Raw genomic sequence first — 20850 nt, 5'->3', positions numbered from 1 at the left:
CCACGCAGTGATCAATGGCCTCTTGGCCAACCCCCATGGGTTGTCCCATACCATTGCAGGTGATGGACTTGAAAGGGGCTGGTACTCTCAGGCAAACGTGTTCCTGAAGTCCATAGAGCGGTGGATTGTCAGGTGCAGGTATTCAAAATGTCCCAAAATGTAACCACCAGCCAGGGCCAAGACTGTAAAACTGCCTTCTCTGAACTCAGGAGCTTCAGTACAAGGTCCCCGGATGTTGCTCAAGTTCTCTTCTTCCTTTTGGCATGGCCCTTCCACCAAATCAAAGCATGGGCTTTGCAGGAATGAAATATCCTCAAAAGTTGGCACCGGGAGCAGCGTTATTAGGCCAGAGCTGGTAGGCGGGGCTGCCCCCAAATCAGACAGCGGTGCTCAGAGGAGTGGCTGCCCCGGCACAAGCCAGCAGACACTGCATGGCCACGTGGGTCTGGCCAGTGGGGGTGGTCACAGCCACCGCAGCAAGTAAGTCCACCAGGGAAGAAGGCGGCGCCCCGAGAGCCCTGGTGGAATCAGCTCAAGGCTACTGGTATTATGTTGATTTAATTTGCAATTCCAGGGACGCTGGGGTGGCTCAGTCAGTTAACTGGCTGCATTCCGCTTGGGTCATGATCCCAGGGTCCTGGGATCGAGCCCTGCATTGGTTTCCCTGCTGAGCAAGGAGCCTGCCTGCCCCTCCCCGCCGACTTGTACGCTCTAGCTCTCTCTCTGTGTCTCTCAAATAAATTTTTAAAAACCTTAAAAAAAAATTGCCATTCTCTTTAAAAAATAATAATTTGCATTTCCTGATGACCTATGATGTTGAGCATCTTTTCATACGCTTATTTGCTCTCTTCTTAGATGAGTTGTCTCGTGAGGTCTTTGGCCCATTTTTTAAATCAGTTGTTTTCTAATTGAGTTTTAGGAGTTTTCAATGTATTTTGGATAACAGTCCTTTATCAGAGATGGTTTTTGCCATTATTTTCTCCCTCTCTGTGGCTTGTCTTCTCATTCTCTTGATGCCCTCTTTTGCAGAGCAGACTGTGTTCATTTTAATGAAGTCCAGCTTGTCAATTATTCTTTTCATGGATCATGCCTCTGGGGTTGTATCTAAAAGTCATCACAGTACCCAAGACCACCCACATTTTCTCCTGTGTTTTCTTCTAGGAGTTTTAGTTTTGCCTTTTACATTTAGGCCTATGATCCATTTTGAGTGAATTTTTGTGAAGGGTGTGGTATCTGTGTGTAGGTTTTTTTGTTTTGTTTTGTCTTGCACATGGAAGAATATTTTCCTTTTAAGAATAGTTTTTCTTTTAAAATGTGTTCAGTGCAGGTATGGATGAAGTACCGATAAGCACAAAAGAGGAAAACAGCTCTATGACCTGAAGATAACTGATACCATTTTGCCGTGAAAGCTTCAGAAGGTACCCGTCTACGGGAATGTAACAGGAGGTTAAAATGGGGCTGTTGTGCGTACTTTTGCCTGAAGCCTTAAAGGTTGATAACAGTACAATAGATAGCCAAGGACCCCATATCCCAAATATCCTAATTAAGGTGCTATGACTTCTATTCAACTGACACAGGGTGAACTGAGAGATTATGAAACAGGCTCTCAGTTTTGAGCAATTCCCCCCTCTAGCATCTAACAGTGAGGGTTGTGGAGCAGTGAGAGAAAATTCCACGGAGAGCCTTGTTGGTGAGCTGTATTCCATGTCACCTCCCAAGGGGGGAGGAGTGCAGCCCCTCATCCCAAGGCAAGTGAGAAACTCTTGAGGAGACCCACTCAGAGAACTTGATGTGTGCTCCTAGAGTTTGGGGACTGGCGTCTGCCTTTTGCCAAGAGATGCCCATAGGTGAGAGACTATAGCTGTGCCCAAGTCTGCCCAACCACAAGGGGCAGGCAAAAATGTGGGAGCTTCACCGGGGGCCATGGGAATCTGAGGAGGAGCTGGCCCGGGTTGTTTTAAAAGGGAACCACACCACAGGACTCTTGAGGGGGAGGGCAAAGGGCCCAAAGGAGAAAGTCAGCGTAAGGGAGACTGCTGAGACCTCACGGGCTGAGAGAAGAACAGGAAGCTTCCAGCTGCGAGAGAGACAGCATGCTCTGCAGAGAATCCTGGGAGCAGCCTTCAAAAACACCTGCCAGACAAAAAGGCAGGAGCCAGCCATGGTCCAGGACTGTGCCTGCTGTTGAAGACTGCCTTTCCCCAGTCTCATCCCAGGGGCCCAGCCTTGGAGGAGCAGGTATGAGAAGAAACCCTTCCAAGATGCCGAGCTCTCAGCAGCTCACCCTGAAGGAGAAGATTCCCTTCAAGTAGAGAGAAGTTCAGATTGGACTGGACGTTTTAATTCTCAAAGTAAGACTGCCCAACTTTCTGCAAGGGACCAGAAATACGAGATCTGCCTGAGATTTCATCCATGGGCAGCAAAAGGACAAATCCAGAAAGCGGGTTTGACGTAAATGTGGGAGAAAGAAAACAGTTGCTTTATTTTTTGCACTTGTGCCTATCTTGTTCAACAAAATAGTAACGAATATAAAAATTATTTTTAAGCAAGCTTTGGATCATATTGTTGTTTTTTTTTTTAAAGATTTTATTTATTCATTTGACAGAGAGAGACAGCCAGCGAGAGAGGGAACACAAGTAGGGGGAGTGGGAGAGAAAGAAGCAGGCTCCCAGTGGAGGAGCCTGACGTGGGGCTCGATTCCAGAACGCCAGGATCACACCCTGGGCCGAAGGCAGACTCTTAATGACTGAGCCACCCAGGTGCCCCTATATTGGGTTCTTATATAAATAAAATGACTAATGTCTGTAAAGCTCCTAACATGATGTTTGGCACATAATACATGCATTAGTGTGTTATCTACTATTATCATCATTATGATTAATGATTTTGTAACCTGCCTTTTTCCATTTAATGATATATCCTAAATATATTTTCAGGTCAATAAATACAATTAGGGCACATAGCCAGAATGTGAGATCCACATTATCTGTTTATTCAGTAATGTGCCCTTCTATTTTAAACGAATAATTTCAAGTGGATGCAGTGTTGTTGTATGGAAAGTACTATAGTCACTGATCTTTTATTATTGGTTAGAAAACATTGCAAACAGCCACATCTAGGTGCTTTCATAGTTATCAACCAGTCTCTAAAAATATCCTTGTTTTGTATCTTTGTGTATATCCTTAATTATTTTCTTGGTATAAAGTCTTAGAAGAGGAATTTCAGGGTCAAAGAGTATAAACGTTTCATTAAAACTTTGAAAATTCTTGCCAAATTGCTCTCTGGAGGGATTTTGAGGCTAGGGAAGAACTAGGAATTTCCAAGTACAGAGATTATTTTTTTTATCTTTGCATATCTCTGGATATTTCCCAGTTCCAAGAGTTTTGGCATGGCTTCAACACAAGAAGGGTTTCTGCAAGGTTGAAAATAAAAACATATTTCAGAAACTTATTCTAGGGCATAGTTGACTGAGTGAAATGGAAGGAAAAACAGAGCATTTGGCAATAGAAGCGTGGTGAGTAACTCCTCAGCCCGGGAAGCCTCAGCTTGGTAGAGCTCGGATTCGTCTCCAAGCATCACAAAGAAGATGACAGGTCAAAACGCCACTATTTATTGAGCACCTACTATGTATAGCACTGCACTGACCACTTTGGAGTGCAGTGGCCTGTTGCTGCCGTCCCTCGGTCCCCACCCCCCACACCCAGGCTGTCAGCTCTCCAGGGAAGAGCCGCTGTTGGCTTCATCTTGCATCCTTGGCACGCAGCAAGAGAAAGGCAGTAGACGCAATACATGTTTGTAAGACTGAACAAAACTCTTCTAGGAAAATTCTAGAGGGGTTGGCACCAACTCTGGAAAGCAAACACACGTACACACACTCAAATGACTAATATCAAATATAAGAAACTAAACCACTGTCATATTGAGCTCTCACACTAGAAGCTCTGGCAGATTTTGGGTTTTGAGCCCCTGCTCAGATTAGTCTGCTGTCCTCAGATTTGTTCAGTACCAGCGTCTAGTCAGAACTGATCATTGTAATGAGGCTTCACTGAGCTCCCTTGGGTGAAATGGCAGACAAAAATGGAAGCCATTAGAAGCTTGAGACCCGGAGCCAAAGAACTCAAAAGGTTGAATACCTCTCTTAGGATCTGTGTGTTGAATCTGCATTTCGGCTTTGGCAGGTTCCCTGGATATTGTCAGTGGGTGAAAGAAACAATATGGCGGGAATGGCTGTCTGCCTACCCATTGTCTACTCACTCCTGCTTCTTTACTATAGAACCCAATATTATTATTGGAGACAGCAAAGCACCTAATTAAAAATTACATTTCCAGGCCAGTTTTGAGGGCAGATATAAAGGGACTTTTTGGGTGGGACGTCCAGAAACATTCCTAAAGGAGGCTTATCCTTCTTCCTGACTTCCTCTCTTCTTTCTTCTTCATACCCACATCGCAGACACAATAGCTGGAACTCCAGCAGCCATTTTGCAGTCATGAACTTGAGGTTGAAAATCGATACTAGGGAAGTTAAAGCAGAAAGGATAGGAGACTTGAACAGAGCAGCCCAACATTGCCTACTTTCAGCTTTATTTTACTTGAGAGAGCAACAAACCCCTATTTGTTTAACTACTGTCACTTGAGGACTCTGTTAGTAGAAGCTAAAGGTAATTGCTAATGGAATGACTTTCTATGGGGTGAAGGGCCCAGTAGTACCCCCTAGGAGCATTTTGCAGATTTTGGCAGGGGGAGGTGTATTTTTTGTTGTCACAATATATGGCACGACTTGTATTTAGTTGACAAGAGTCTGAGGTAGTTTGTCCCAGATATTCATGTAGATTTAAAACAACAACAAATGTTTATAATTACAGGTGCCTTAAACATAATCATGTTTTATAAATAAATAAAATGTATTTTTTGCATGGCTTCAGACACACCTAATTTTCCAGGAATGTGACTGCCATGTAAAACAAAAATTTTGAGGATGCCTGGGTGGCTCAGTTGGTTAAGCATCTGCCTTCGGCTCAGGTTATGATCTTGGGGTCTTGGAACCGAGCCCCGAGTTGGGCTCCCTGCTCAGTAGGGAGTCTGCTTCTCCCTCCCTCCCCCTCCCCCTCCCCAGCTTGTGTTCTCTCTCTCTTTCTCAAATGGATAGGTAAAATATTCAAAAAAAGTTTTTTTGTACTCTTTTTTTGGAACTTTATAAAGATTTGTTCACAATATGCAAAATTATATCACCAATGGACACATCAGTTGTATGCAGTGTAACACACTATACTGATCTAAGTTTATAGTTGTCCCATTCGTGGTGAATGTATGAATAATTACAGCCCCGACTCCTTTGTTGTATCTCCTATTATAGTTGGGCCCAAGCATTTCCATGTTGAAATACATATTTCTTTATTACAAATTACCACCCTTTTATTTCTTCTTTGAATCTTTCCAGTCAAGGCATTATGCTGATTTTATTTTTGAAAAGGTATGTACAGGTAGGTTATATCATCTATACATTTCATGTCAGGATCATAAAGTATGTTCCATTAAGCGCCGAGGAGGGCATGGGTCTTGGCAGTGCCTGTCGTCCTAACTGATGAGACTCGTACACACGCAGCCTCCATCTGCCTTCTCCGCTCTAGTGAGAAGACACAGAAACGACTGGCAGTAGAGAGCTGAGTGTTTGGGGTCTGCATGTCAAGCTAAAAAAGGCGTATTTTTTTACATTTATCAATTGCAAGCCTGGCTTTAGGCACAAGTGCAGAAGATGCACCATGCTCAGTGCCAGTGGAGAGCCAATTATCTCTGAGAGAGTCGAGTGTTAATCCATGATCCATCGCCGACAACTCTGGACACATTAGTTTTTCAGAGGACACAGAATTAGGACAGAACTCTGTTGACAGAGGGGGAGGGAGAACAAGACACAGTTCTGGAACTCCGGGGACTGAGAAAGGAGAGAGAGGGGAGGTAAAGAAACCACAGTGGCCATCTGGGGTAGGGGAAGAGTGCCAGGGGCAACAGCATGGCCAGGACCACTGAGGGGACCTGCAGCCAGCATGGCCAGCCCACGGCTTGCCTCGGTCACCCCTCTGGAGTGACTGAATTAACCACATCTCACACTCCTTAATTGGAGCAGATAATTGGCGAGCTGGCTTTGTGCACAGGAAGTGTGTGCAGTTAGATTTGGCGGAGCGGAACAGGAAGAATGGGGACCACCTGATTTCATCTTGTGCCAAGGAGGGCGACACCAAGCGGCAGTGTCTCCTGTAGAGCTTGGCCCAGGCCAAGCAGGGGGACAGAGAGCCCCGCGCAAACTGGCGGGTGAATGGGGTCTTCCTGGGAAGATCACTGGAGCAGATGACAGTCAGGAGCTCTAGGACTGGGCTCAGTGGTTAGGCTGCTTTGTGACTTCAGGCAAGTGATTTAACCTCTCTGTGTCTGTTTCCTCATCTGTAAGGCAACTGAGGAAATAAAAATCCCCCTTAAAATCCCATCACTCCATTCCCTCTGATCCCCAGATGTGGCTTGAATGCCTCCTCTGTGTGTACAGCTGTGCCAACTGTGCCCGGGGGGCTATGCCTGTTTCCTTGACACCCATGCACCCCTCTCCCCCCGCCTCCCCCTTTCCCCCTTGCCTGCCCACGGGAGTAGGAGGGGTGTGAAACAGACAGATATGAACAATCCTTGGTGGGAGGGAGGCTTAAATCTTTACCTTCTCCCCAGATAAATCTCAACCCACTTTTATTTCAGGTTGGGAGATATCTTGGTCTAACCTCCTGACCCAGCCCTTGGTGGGTCTTCTCTCAGAGGTGCCCTGATAGGCACTGGTTAGAGAGGGCTGTTGCCAGGACAACGGAAACCAAACACTGGCGGAAGTGTCATTATTTCTGAGGATGTGGTAAGTGAGGTATTCACCTGATGACCATCCCATGACTGTCAGGCTTGTTTTCTAGCTACTTTTTGGAATCTTCATTCTTAGAAAGCCCTTTGTTATGAAATGTGCTCAGGTCCGGAAAGGAAGTGAGGATCAGTCAGCAATACCCGCAGTGTGAACTCTGGAAGAGCATTTCCTTTGGAAAGATTCATCCTCATTTTGCTCCTGGCTTTGTGCTGGTGTTTGATGACTGTGTTTCCTGGGGATTTCCAACCTGAGCAGCAAGGGTCCCGGGCCCCAGCTTGCTACCACACTGAAGACAGAGACGGCTGTATTTCTTGCGTGACTCTTTCTGTCCCATGGTGGTAGACAAAGGGAGTCAAGAGACCGTGCTTGTGTGACCCTGGGTGAGTCTCTTTAGTTCCCTGAGTATCAGTGTAGTAACTGAGGCATTTAATAATTTCTATTCTTGAGGGAAAGTTGAGGACAAGTTACCGAAGCACCCAGAATACCCATTTGTAACAGACATTATTATTTTTATTATTTTGCTTTTTGCTCAAAATTTATTTTTCATGACCTAACAATTATACAAGTGACCAAATGATTTTATAAAGTCTCAAAATTTTAGTAAAACCATTTGGCCTGGAGTTATTCATGAATAACATTATTATTCATTAAAAATGTTTAAATGCAGAAATGCATTAGTATTGTTCTTATTAAGCTTGGTCATCCCACATAACTTGGTCTGAATTACAGACAGTGTATTCTCATAAAAGTGATAAAGTGTAGGGGCATCTGGTTGGCTCAGTTGGAAGAGCATGTGACTCTTGATCTTGGGGTTGTGAGTTCCAGCCCCATGTTGGGTATAGAGATTAATTAAATAAGAAAAGAGTGGTAAAGTGTAAAAAATGTGGCCTAGCTGTAAAAATCATCCAACATCTACAAAGAGAAAATGAATCAGAAAGCCTCATGTCATTCCCACAACTAGCCTGTAGCAGATTTATTAACCAGAGAATCCAAAATAACATTTTCCTCACTGGGCTGCTGTGAGGATTCAATGAGAATATCAAGTTATTGCTGCCCAATGGGCATCTAACAAATGATAATTATTAATATGTTTCTACCCTCAAAACAGACACAGCTACAAACAGGCACACATCTTCTCTTCTGGTTCTTTTACAGACTGTCCAACTGGTGGAGATGGATGGATACTCTCTTCAGAGTGTGAACACGAGAGGTAGTCATCTATTCGTTGCTTTTGGGGGTATGGGTCATTATCAGAGATGAATAAATATCCCTTAGTGCCCCCAAGAATCAAGCCCTGGCTAGGTCAGCTCCTGAACTCACACTTCCAGGCTATCTGGGGACACGAACCTTGTAAGTACGAACAACAATCCAAGAGTGCACTTGAGTAAGTAACAGCTGGATTTGGTGGTGTAGGTGGGGTTTGGACTTCATGATCCATTTGGAACAGTTTACGGGTCTGTGTTACACGTGCTGTGCAGAGAGTCTTTGTGGAAGAGGTACACATGTGCTCTGGCCTTGTAGGAGAAGAGAGGCCACTCATGCGGCGGGAAGCAATGTGAAGGACAAAAAAAGTCCGCTTTCTCTGGGAAAGGTGGACCATGAGGCTGATGACGGAGGTTTATGGTGTTATAAAAAATGGTGTCTTGGGACAGTCTTACTATCACTTTGGTAAGAGACAAATCTGGGCTCAGTGTGTCTTGTGTTGTGGGCCAGTCACCAACATCGGGTTCCTTCTGCTCCCATCACATACACTTTAAAGTGTTACTTCAGTTGAAAGATTTGGATGTTACACATAACCCCAGCAGTGTGGATTTTCAACAGCAAACTAGTGGGTCAAGTTTATAAGTTGTTGTGTTCTGTCTACTCCCCTTTGCTCTGTCTGTCCTAGCCCAAAACTAATGGCTTCTTCTCCCACCTAGAAATGAGGGCCCGGTCTAAGGAAGGGCTCTGTGCTCTGTCATTTACATGGTAAAGTGAATCAATACGGCCAGTCGATAGGTATATTCATACATCCAGGGAGGTGCACAAATGTGTACAGTTTGAAGAACCTTTCTATGGGTACACCTGTGCAAACACCCCCTAAACCGAGAGTGAGAACACTTCCAGATCCTTCACAGGGGCATGAGCATTTGAACCCTATTTTTATATAATGAATGTATTTGTCCTTTGGAAAAGACATTTAACTTGTGAGATAAGTGCGGGGATGGGAGGAGATCTGTGAGGATAAGACTCACATCAGTTAGCTGATTAGTTATTGAACAATCATGGACAGAGTGCCCACTGTGTTCTGTGATCCACATACGTTCAAGGTTGGCTTTGGAACTGGTGCTGCTACCCTCAGACTCACCTCTTCCTCTTCTCTCTAGCTTTACCACCGTCTGGATGAGACTCTCACGTCGCTCCTGGACCAGTGATACAGCTGCCTAACTAGTCTCACTGCCACCAGCTTCTCTAGTTATTTTTTAATATTATGAACCTAATCACATACTTCTCTGCTAAAACCCCATTAGTGGCTCTCTACCGCCACAGCCTGGGTCCTGGCTTCTCTTTGCAGTGCTCCTGGCTGGGAGCCTCTTCTTCAGCCGTTTGCTGCCTCTGCCCTCATAGCCACATGACCTTGTTTCTCTTCCCCAAATACATGGCTTTCACATGCTGTTCCCTATACCTGGAATGCCTTTCCTCACATTCCCCCCCCAAATCTTCCACTCAACCTCAGAGCCGTCCTGTATTGCTTTCTTTCCCTCTCGCCCCGCATCCAGTCTGCCAAGAAATCCAGGTGGATTTCCATAAATCTACTTCAGAATACTCCCAAAATCTGTCTAGGACTTGTGGTTTCCACTACCGATAATCTCTGAGACCGGCCCTCAACTTGATTGTGATGCTAACCTCCTGAATGGCCCCCTGGCTTCTATCTTTGCCCTTCCACCCACCCATAGCCTGCTCTCAACACAGAAGCTAAAGTGACCTTCTTAAAACACGTGTCAGATCATGTCATATGTCTGCTCCAAACTGTCCAAAGCTAGAGTGGGTGCAATGGCTTGTCCCAGCCGCGGAGAGTCACTCCTGCACATACTCTCCCTGCTCAGTGGTGTCACACTGGTAGCCTGGACTGGGCCAGGAGCATTTACACCACAGAAATTGGGAGCATTTACACCACAGAAATTGGCAAATGCTAAAAAACCAAGACGACGACTTCCTCTTCTTCTTCTTCTTCTTCTTTTTTTTTTTAGACCCAATCTGCCAGCACACCACTGCTCCAATGGTGACCCATTTCTCTCAGGGTAAGAGCCAAAGTTGTCATGACTGCCTTCAAGGCCTCTGCAGCCTGACCTTGTCTCCTCTTTCTCCTTTCTCCAGCCGCACTGGCCTCCCTGCCCTTCCTCACACACGCCAGCACCCTAGGGGCTGTGTATTCCTTCTCTTTCTAGAAGTCGTCGCTCACATGTCACCTCCTCAAAGAGGCTTACCTGACCTCTTCACCATGAATTCTAACTCCCACCTTAGCTGTTCTATTCCCCCCCACCACCACAGCATTCTAACTACTACAGAATTTACTTGTTGCTTATATTTATTATTTACAGTCTGTGTCTCCCCCTCCCCCCGCGCGCGCCCGCGCCCGCACGCACGTACACACGCGCACGCACGCACACACAGCCCGCAGAATGCCGTTTCCATGAGGGCAGGGATTTGGGACTGTTTCCTTCCCCGATGTGTTCCGGTGCCCCCCAGAAGGCAGTCAGAAAGCGTTCCTTGGCTGACTGGCTGACTCAATCTCCAGATGCCTACTCCTCTGTAATAAACCTTCCCGAAACTTCGCACTTTCCCCTCTCCATCCGCTGACGGTCCTGATTCTATGTCACACCTGCAGCTCCTGAGGCTCTTCTGTGGTACCGTGACGGTTTCTTACGGCCGCCTCCCCCACCGGAGGGCTGGCTGTGGGCTCTTCGAAGACACCCGACACGTCTGCCTGCACACGGCCCCACTGCCAGCTGTTAGACGAACGCGCGGGCGCACAGGAGCGGTAAGCAGCGTGGTTCACGGACTCGGCTTCTCATCCGGAGGCCCCTCGCGCTGGCGCTGCTGGGAAGGCCTGAGGCAGGGAAGGATGGGGGCGAGCGCGGAGAGAGAAGCAGCCCGGAGCGCGGCGGCAGAAGGCAGTTCTGTCCTGAGCTCTGAGCGGACTGGGTATTATTTCTTTCTGTTACGCTCCTCACACCCTCCCTCTCCGCGGCCGTTTCTCTCAGCTCTCAAACCTCTGATCTTGGACCCCAGGTAGGGTCAGCTTTAAGTGCAGGGAGAGAAGACAGCTGCCTCGGCGATGCGATCCCGGGGCTTCCGGAACAGTCTTCACTCTGGGGCCGCTTTCCTCGGGTCTTTTCTTTCTTTTTCTTTCAGTTTCATTGAGATGTACTTGATCCATAGCAGTGAATAAGTTTAAGATGCGCGGCATAATGACTTGACTTACGTATATTATGAAATGAGCCCCACAATTAAAATTCATCATCTCACATAGATACAAAAAAAAAAAAAAGGTTTGGATGTTTTTTCTTGTGATGAGAACTCTTAGGATTTACTCTCTTAGCAACTGTCCAACGTACACAACAGTGTTAGCCGTACATTTTATCCCTGGTCCTTATTTATCTTATGACTGCAAGTTTGTGCCTTTTTACCGCCTTCTCCAAATACCACCTCCCCCTGCCCCTGGGTTAGCCACAAAGCTGATCTCTTTTTCTATGAGTTCCGTGTTTTGTTTGTTGTCTGCTTTTTAGATTCCAAATATAAGTGAAGTGGCCTAGAACCCACTGGTGTCTCAGCAAATGGCCACACAGAACCGAGAGCCCGGGAGAATCGGCTCCCAGGGTTTCTAGAGTACATGGCAGTTTAGGGCAGTTCCCAGCCTGGGGTCTTCCCCACACAGAGCTTCTGAAGGCTGTATGCTGGTGGCCTCAGAGCCCGGGAGCAGGGAGGGGTGGAGGGAGACTCGTCTGTCCCAGTGAAGCCCTTGTCCACAAAGACCAGCTCCACTTCTGCTCTGCTGCCCAGCCTCCCCAGGACAACGAAGGGGCTGCCCTGTGGGGAGAGGGGTGGCTTGTCTCCTTTCCCAGCCATCAAGTGAGGAAGAAGGGTCCACACCCTAACTCTAAGCGTCAAGGGAGTACAAGATGTCCCAACACGTCCTGTAGAACGACTTAGTAATTTTCCAGTTACTAATTTGCCTTACCTGTTCTGTTCGAACAGGCTAATTGTTTCCTCAAAAAGGCTCAAGTGTAGTGGGATGAGGTCACCAGAGACATGCCTAAACAATTACATGGTCATGGGCGTGCCAGGAGACTGGTAACCAGCTCCTCCAGACTGTTAGTCTGATTTTATCTTTCCTGAAGCAAATTCGGTGAGGACGCGCCCCCTGGTGGTGACATTCGATTATGCCAGGCAGGAAGAAATCTCCCGAAGTGACTCCTTCCCTGGATAGAATAACTGGGTGTAGGTGCTGTTTTTGGAACGTTCTCAAGTAGGGCATATTAATGTTATTTCTCAATAACTATTTACTGATTGAAATATGAAATAAATGTGATTAATATAATCCATTCATACTTGTGATCTTGGAAGGTGTGAATTTTAATCAAAGCAAAAAATCTGCCAAGGCAGAAAAGAGGGAAAATTGATCTTGGGTCTGATAAGAAAAGAGAATATAATTTTGAGAGCTTCCATATACTTTCTGCTTTTACATTGTGGGTATTATATTCTCTGTTGACTTAGAACAGTTCAATTTTTTATTACAAAAATTGAAATATACCAAAAAGTAGAACGATAAATCCCCATATAGTCACTACCCAGGTTCCAGAGCTACCAAGATTTTGTCATGCTCACTTTTTATATCCCACTAAATGTTTTTAGTTACTTTTCCCCCTTAAATATTAAAACCCAGACATCATATTACTTTACCCTGAATATTTCAGTATGCATTTCTAAAAACTGGGCATTTTCTTACATAACCACTTGCCATTTTTACATCTACAAATTCATAATCCTTTGGAGTCATCTACATGCCCATACAGCCCACATTCAAGCTTCCTTGGATATAAAACTGTCTTTTTGCAATAGTTTGTGAATCCAAGATGTCCACACATTGCATTTGTTGTTTGGTTCTCTCTCTCTCTTTCTGTTTCTCTCTCCATTTCTCCTTCTCTCAATCTCCTTCACTTCTTAATTAACTTCTCTCGATACAGAGAGAACTGCACAGGTATTAAGCACACAGTTTGGAGAGTTTGGATAAATGCGTACACCTGGTAGCCCACATCCTTATTGAGATAGAGAACGTTTCCCTTATCTCAGAAAGTTCCCTCCTGTACCTCCACAGACAGCTCTCTCTTTGCCCCCAGCCACTGCTCTGACTTCTCTCACCATGGATGAGTTTTGCCTGTTCCTTGTCGTGTGTAGCTACTTGCCCTCAGCATAATATTTTGGGGGCTCATCCCTGTTGTTGCGTGTTCCTTTTATTGTGAGTTATATTCCGTCATCTGCCTGTACCACAATCTGCCTGTGTACCTTCCTGTTGCTGGACATCGGCATAGTTTCCAATCTGGGCTACTGGGGGAAAAAAAGCTGCTATGAATATTTTTGTATGAATCTTTCGGTGGACATATGTTTTCATTTCTCTTGAGTAAATACCCCGGAGTAGAATAACTTGTCACAGTGAGTGTGTATGTTTAACTTTGTAAGGGAACCCTGGGTCTCTTCTCCTGAGCACACCCTCTTTACCACTGTCTGGTAGTCTGCATTCTGCATATGGCCAGCAGCTTCCCTGAGGTGTCACCTAACTTGTCCCTCTCGCCCCTGCATTGCCTATAAACTAGAAGTTTGATTTCAGACTTCATCCTACCTCTCGTTGGAAGGGACCAAAGTGACACGGTTACTTCACTCTTAATTCAGACACTGAGACTGATCAGTGGACCCAGGGGGTGGCAGCCTGATCCCCCCAGTGTCAACTTCCCACAGCAACCCTTCATCTAATGGTTTTGAATGCTCTTTACCTTGTATTTGTGTTAGGAATTGCAAAATGTTGGTTTTTAAAAAATTCTGTCAACTCTCCACATTTTATCACATGGGATTCTTTGGCAAAAAGGAAACTTTCTTTCGCAACCTTCTCTCATGGTTGTAAAGGACAGGCAGGAAATATACTTAACTATTTGTCTTTAATTTGCTAATGAAAATTTTTAGTTTGGCTTATGTGTTGTAAGAAACTTTTAAGAAGGCTCCGACAAAAAAAAAAAAAAAAAAAAAAAAAAAAAAAAAAAGAAGGCTCCGACAAGAAAAGCTCTCCCAGTCAAGTATTACTCAAAGCATAAATATAAGAATTCCCTCACTTTGCTTGAAGAAAAAGATGCGTAATATAGAGGAGCACTGACATGTCAATGGACCTGGAGAGATTGTGAGCTAAGGACTAATAATTGTTGGGGTGCCTGGGCAGCTAGTGGGTTAAGCGGCTGACTCTCGGTTTCCACACAGGTTATGTTCTCAGGCTTCTGAGATCCAGCCCCATGTCGGGCTTCCCACAGAGCGTGGAGTCTGTTAGAGGATTGTCTCTCCCTCTCTCTCTCTCCCTCTGTCCCTCCCCTCACTTGCGTGTGTGTACGCTCTCTTTCTAAAATAAATAAATACATCTTTTAAAAAAAAGAGTAATAATTGTAATGATAATAGTTACTAACATTTATGGAACATTTCCTATTGATTTAATGAAGTAATAATGAAATTTCACTCATTTTCAAAATAATTAGTTACAGAGAAAATAAGAGTGCTAGTCATTGTGTAACCCAAAGAGCCTTATTCAGGTTAGGTTTCACTTTTTTTTTTTCTTTTTAAAGATTTATTTATTTATTTGAGAGAGAGAGAGAAAGACAGAGTGTGAGTGGGGGAGGGGCAAAGGGAGAGAGAGAATCTCAAGCAGACTCCACCGCTGAGCACCTGAGCCCTATGCCGGGCTTGCTGGGGGGTGGGGACTGATCGCAGGATCCTGAGATCATGATCTGAGCCAAAATGAAGAGTTGAATGTTTGACTGACTAAATCACCCAGGCGCCCCTACATTTCACTTTTAACCTCGAAGAAACCACAGATTCATCTCTTTATTCAGTTGACATTTATTGAGCACTCACTCCTTCAGGAAAACAAAGCTGAATTAGACCAGACACTGTGAGGCCTCAAGGGGCCTCGCAGATGAATTTTGCCTCAGTGGTTCCTGGGACTTGCCTTGCACAGATGTTCATGGCCTTTGTTACGAGACACACAAAGAACACACTGAAGTCGTAGGCAACACTCCAAAATCAGATACCACTTGCCCTTATACACATGTGGCAAATGTAACTGGTTTTGGTGTTGGGGGAAGCCCAGATCAGTAGTATCTGCCTATATCCCAGCATAAACTGTATCAAGCTACCAACATCACGTTGCCGAATGCAGAATTACAAACCTGTGTGTAGCACACCATTATATAGTAACTTCATCATACAGATACAATAAAAGTAAATAACTTCAAGAGCACAGGTAATAGTTAACTTTAATATAGTGAAATAAAGAAGTGATGAGTTTTAAGTATTTATCTTCGTAATGTAACTTATTTAATTATATGTTTATATAATTTAATTTCTAATAATGGTTGTATTTAATAACTGGCTTGCACAATTTCTGAAAATTTGACCGTTGGCCCTGACAAGTTAGCATGAGTCGGCTCCAGCACACCACAGTTTTACACATGGCAATACTGCAGTGTAGCCTTTGTAATATACAGCATGTGCCTGAGAACTTGGAAAAATGTGGCTGGGACGATACTCTGAGCCCGGGATTTTCAATGGCCTCAGGACACAGTAGAAGAAAGGAGCTAAGTGTAGCATTAGGAGTTATGTCCATATCTCGGCAATGGGGGTTATAATTTCCTGTTACTGGTGTGACAAATTATTAGTGGTTTAAAATAATACAAATTTGGGGCGCTTGGATGGCTCAGTGTGTTAAGCATCTGCCTTCGTTTCAGGTCATGGTCCTGGGATCCTGGGGTCCATGTCGGGCTCCCTACTCAGCAGGGAGTCTGATTCTCCCTCTCCCTCTGCTCCTTCCCCCTTGTACTCTCTTTCTCTCTGTCTCTCAAATAAATGAATAAAATCTTTTGAAATAAAATGAAATAACTCAAAGTTATTATGTCACAGTTCTGGAGGTCAAATGTCAGAAAGGGGTCTCACTGAACTAAAATCAATGTGTTGGCAGGGCTGTCTTCCTTTTGGAGGCCGTAGGGAGAATCCTTTTTTTCCTTCCTCCAGCTTCTAGAGGGCTCCTGCATTTTCTGGTTTGTGGCCTCCTTCCTCCATCTGCAAAGCCAGCCGTGTTGGGCTGATGCCTTGTCACACTGCCATCTCTCTGGTTCTCTCTTTGGCTAGCTGATTAGCAGCCTTAGTTCTCCTTTGCCATGTAACCTGCATGTACATAGGTGCTACAGACTAGAATGTGGACATATCTGGGAGGTTTTTATTCTGTCTAGTGCAGGGTTGTTGAGAGATACTGCAACTAGTTCTCCACAGACAGCACCCCTAGAGGTCTGCTAGAGAAAGTACGTGGAGTCCTACAAGGTGAAATGCAAGGTGGATTTCATAAAAGCTGCTGATTTGCCTCCAGTGATTTCAGGTAGCAGTTAATATTATAAAGAAAATGCAACAATAGAGCAGAGAGAGCTGGAGGGAGGTATTTTAGTAGATGGTCAGAGAAGATCTCTCTGAAGTGGTGATGTGTGGGCTGAGACCTGAGAGGCAACCACGTCCAGATCTGAGAAAGGCTGGCTGACTATAATGAGCAATAACACCAAGGAAGAGCTGCTGGGGGTTGGGAGCTAGCACACTCAAACCATCCCCAAAAGTACAGTGTGTTCACCGTCCAAATTCAACTTTAAATAAGTCTCCTATCCAGTTCCCTCTTTCAACCACATCTGTCCTCCTACATTCTTCCTACAGAGAAATTCTGGCATGTCACTGGAGAAAAACAAGTACAAAGTTTCTGAAGATTGGCATGTTTTGAGAAACAGGAAGAAGAGCAGTCTAGAAGATGAGGGGTAATAGATTGTTCTAATACTGGACCCCAGTGGATCAGGCTTCCCTTTGTCCACATCGCTTTGCAATGAATGTTCCTTCTCCTTCCCTCAAGAGGTAGTGTGTCTTTCTTCACTCCATGAGTCTGCTCTGGCTGTGTGACTTGGTTGTTTTGTTTTAAGATTTGTTTATTTATTTGAGAGAGAGAGAGAGTGCCAGAGTACATATGGGGGGGGGAGGGGCAGAAGGAGAGGAAGAGAGAGAGAGTGTCTCAAGCAGACTTCCTGCTGAGCATGGAGGCTGATGTGGGGTTGATTCCACACCATGAGATCATGACCTGAGCAAAATCACAAGTTGTACACTCAACCAAATGAGCCACCCAGGCACCCTGACTTGCTTTGATCTATAGAATATGGCAGAAGTAAGGTACAAATTCCAGAGCCTGGACCTTGAGGACCCTTGAGATTTTGCCATCACTCTTTTGGAACCTCTCTGTGCTGCAGAGAAGCTCACTAAGCTTACTAGCTTACCAAGAGGCCACATGGAGAAGAACTGAGGAGCCCAATCAATAGTGAACACCAACTGCCTGACAGACAAATGAGGCATTTGGACCCTCTGTCCACCACTGCACCGTCAAGATGACTGCAGCTGTATGAGTGGTCTTAGGAGAGACCAGCAGAAAAACTTACAGAATCATGAGAAATAATAAAGCATTACTGTTTAAAGTCACCAAGTTTTGGGCTGTTTTGTTATGCAGCAATGGATAACTGTTACATGAAGTTGGGAGGTCACAGGAACAAGATCACAGAAAGGCTTATTAGCATGGTAAAGAATCTGAATTTTGTCCTACATGCTCTGGGGAATCATGAGGGTTTTAAGAAGAGTGGTATGTTTTAAAAGATTACTCTGGGGGTGCCTGGGTTACACAGTTAAATCAGTTAAGAGTTTGACTCTTGATCTCAGCTTGGGTCTTGATCTCAGGGTCAGGGGTTCAAACCCTGCATTGAGCCTACTTAAAAAAAAAAAAAAGATCACTCTGGGTGCTGTGTGGAGAAAAGATCGTAGTTGGGTAAGAATGGAAGCAGGGAGACCAGCTGGCAGGCTTTTTCAGGCATCCAGACAAGAGATGGGATAGTGGAGAAATTTGGGTCCTGCTAATGGATTGGCTTGGAAAGGAAATAGTGAATAACAATCTTCTTTTTTGAAATGCAGGGCTATATAAATATATGTACTATGTATGTGGCAAGTCAGGACTTTTTTTCTGGGCCATTGGTGGAGAGGGGGAGTTCTTGGCAAGCAAAAGTAAAAAGACAGAGACTTGGTAGCCTGACAAGCACTAAAGTTATGTTTTGGGATACAGTCAACGTTAGCAAATTTTTTCTTAAATAAAAGAAAAAATAGATTGCCTTGTATGTGCACCGCTCTGAAGAATCTGACAGGCCAAAGACTCCACGGAGCTCATGGAACGGAGTGCTTGCCCCAGGAGGATGGGCCTCTGTAATGGAACCAAGAGTGGTGCAGAGGGGAGCATGTGGCAACATGGAGGAGGGGCAGTGGAGAAAGGAGAGGAGAGGAAGACATCCCAGAGTGGGAGGGCAAAACTGGAAACCTACCCAAGGCAAAGTCTAACTGGGAGACACACAATGGGGAAAGTAAAGAAACGCTTTGTGTTTGTAGGAGTTTGATGGCACTGCTTTCCTTCTGGTGATGGACTGCCCTGCAGGCCCCTGCAGGTGCTGCAGGCACATCTGGGGCTAATCTGAATGTGTGTGTATTCCCAGCCATCACTGAGTGTGAAAGGCTGAATAAGATACGGTTCTTGTATTAAAGTTTTGCAGTATAGTTGAGGGCACATGTCTTAATACTTGATATAGTAATAATATAAAGAAAATAAATGCTGAGCTTTTGCTGGATTGGGCTGGTTGGCTCTTGCTATTGTGGTAGTGACCCACTTAACCCATCTTGCTGATGTTCTTTTTTTTTTTTTTTTTTAAGTAGGCTCCATGCCCATCATGGAGCCCAACATGGGGCCTGAACTCACTACCTCAAGATCAAGACCTGAGCTGAGATCAAGAGTCAGACACCTAACTGACTGAGCCACCTAGGGACCCCCCCCCCATCTTTCTGATACTCTTACATCTGGAGATCTTCATATTTCTCTAAGCTCTTCCACCTAGATACATAAACCTGGACCTTTCTTACAATCTTGCTCTTTCTTTGTTTGTTTTTTTCCCTCTACCCACAACTCAGTATCATGAGTGTGGATCCAGCTCGGCCCTAATGCCTGCCTGGCCCCGAAGCACCCAGTTCTAGGGACTCTTGCCCAATGCCTGAGATTTATGGGGTTGAAGAAAATTATGCATCTTTGCAAATGTCATCTGCGGAGATACCCCACATGGAGACAATCTCTCCTCTTCTTTCCTCAGTGGATCTGCTTATTCAGGACAGCCCTGATTCTTTCACCAGTCCCAGAGTAAAACTATGACCCGCTTCTATAGAGGAGAGCACAGTGAAGAAGGAAGATCCAGCCCAGGGGAAGAAACAGAAGATCAGAACCGTGTTTTCTCAGACCCCACTATGTGTACTCAATGATAAATTTTAGAGACAGAAACACCTCAGTCTCCTACAGATGCAAAAACATTCCAACATTCTGAACCTTAGCTATAAGCAGGTTAAGACCTGGTTCCAGAACCAGAGAATGAAATGTAAGAGGGGGCAGAACAGCAACTGGCCAGAGAATAGCAACAGTGTGACTCAGAACAGCTCAGCAACTACTGAAAACCCAGGCTTCTCTTCCTATCACCAGGGATAGCTGATGAACCTTCTGGAAATCATCCAATATGGAGCAACCAGACCTGGAATAACCCCAATTGGAGCGACCATTCCTGGAACAGCCAGACCTGGTGCCCCCAAGCCTGGAATAACCAAGCCTTAAACAATTAGCTCCACAACTGTGGAGAGGAATCTGTGTAGCCCCAGATCTAGTTTCGGCAAAATTTTGTCTGCGATTTGGAGTCCATCTTAGAAACTGCTGGGAAAAACCATAGTGTAGTGCAGCAAGCTGATAAGTATTTTAGTATCCAGCAAATAATGGATTTATTCTGTGAACATACAGCCTGAAGATATGTGACAATGAGTATAGTATTTAATCTCAATTTGGGCAGTGCTGTATTACTTCTCCTAGGATTTGTCTTCTAGGGTCCTGTGTCTCTGCTTTGATATTCTGTTTCTCACTATGCTTATTTTGTCAAATGAGGAGGTAAGATTGGAGTCTAATCAAAGAGGTTTCATTAGCATTGGCTGCTATGGGCACCATGATAAAAGATGTTTCTGGCTATAGATAACTAGATATAATACTAATTTGGATATCTTTAGGCTCCAGAATCTAACCTCAAGAACAGGAAGTAAAAATACAAGACATGTACTGAAGGATTATTTGCATTTTCTGACATTGTGAGGCTTTACTTGTTAATAACCTCAGTTGTTACCGTGAAGGGTTAAGCTATACTGTGCTTCACTGATTTCCTCTGCCCCTTGTGCTCTTTTACTACAACTCCTAATTTATTCAGTATTCTAGTATTTGTAGGAAGATATTTTGTATTTTAATTTATCATGGTAACAGTACCAGTTTGGCTGGTTGGTTTATAGGTTTAAGTACAAATAAGTAAAATACCCACTTAAAAAAAAAAGAAAAAGAAAAAGAAAACAAATGCCAATAGTGGTCCAGATTTTTAAGATGCTAAAGGATTTAAAAAGGATAATTAAGAAAGAGGAGAAGGAGTTAATGTTGTGAAGCATTTGTCCCGATGGTGGGGAGCAGGGAAGCCATTTAGAGTAAGAGGAGGGGTGCACACACAGACAGGAGGATACTGGGGAGGCTGGTTCAAAATCACAAGCAG

The 20850-nt window shown here is 44.7% G+C and overlaps 1 long non-coding RNA gene and 1 pseudogene across 1 annotated transcript; both read left to right on the top strand.

Annotated features, from left to right (window-relative positions):
- Nucleotides 1–461: 461 nt before the first annotated feature.
- Nucleotides 462–2550, top strand: LOC103671247. The gene is made up of 2 exons (XR_570790.2): nucleotides 462–544; nucleotides 1323–2550. It is a non-coding gene; the product is annotated as an uncharacterized LOC103671247 (long non-coding RNA).
- Nucleotides 2551–19009: 16459 nt separating this feature from the next.
- LOC121101043 lies at nucleotides 19010–20081 on the top strand (annotated as a pseudogene).
- Nucleotides 20082–20850: the final 769 nt, after the last annotated feature.

The sequence above is a fragment of the Ursus maritimus genome, unplaced genomic scaffold (genome assembly GCF_017311325.1).
Source record: "Ursus maritimus isolate PB19 unplaced genomic scaffold, ASM1731132v1 scaffold_6, whole genome shotgun sequence".
Taxonomy (NCBI): Eukaryota; Metazoa; Chordata; class Mammalia; order Carnivora; family Ursidae; genus Ursus; species Ursus maritimus.
Note: the sequence above shows the minus strand (reverse complement) of the source record. Positions and strands in the feature narration are given on the sequence as shown.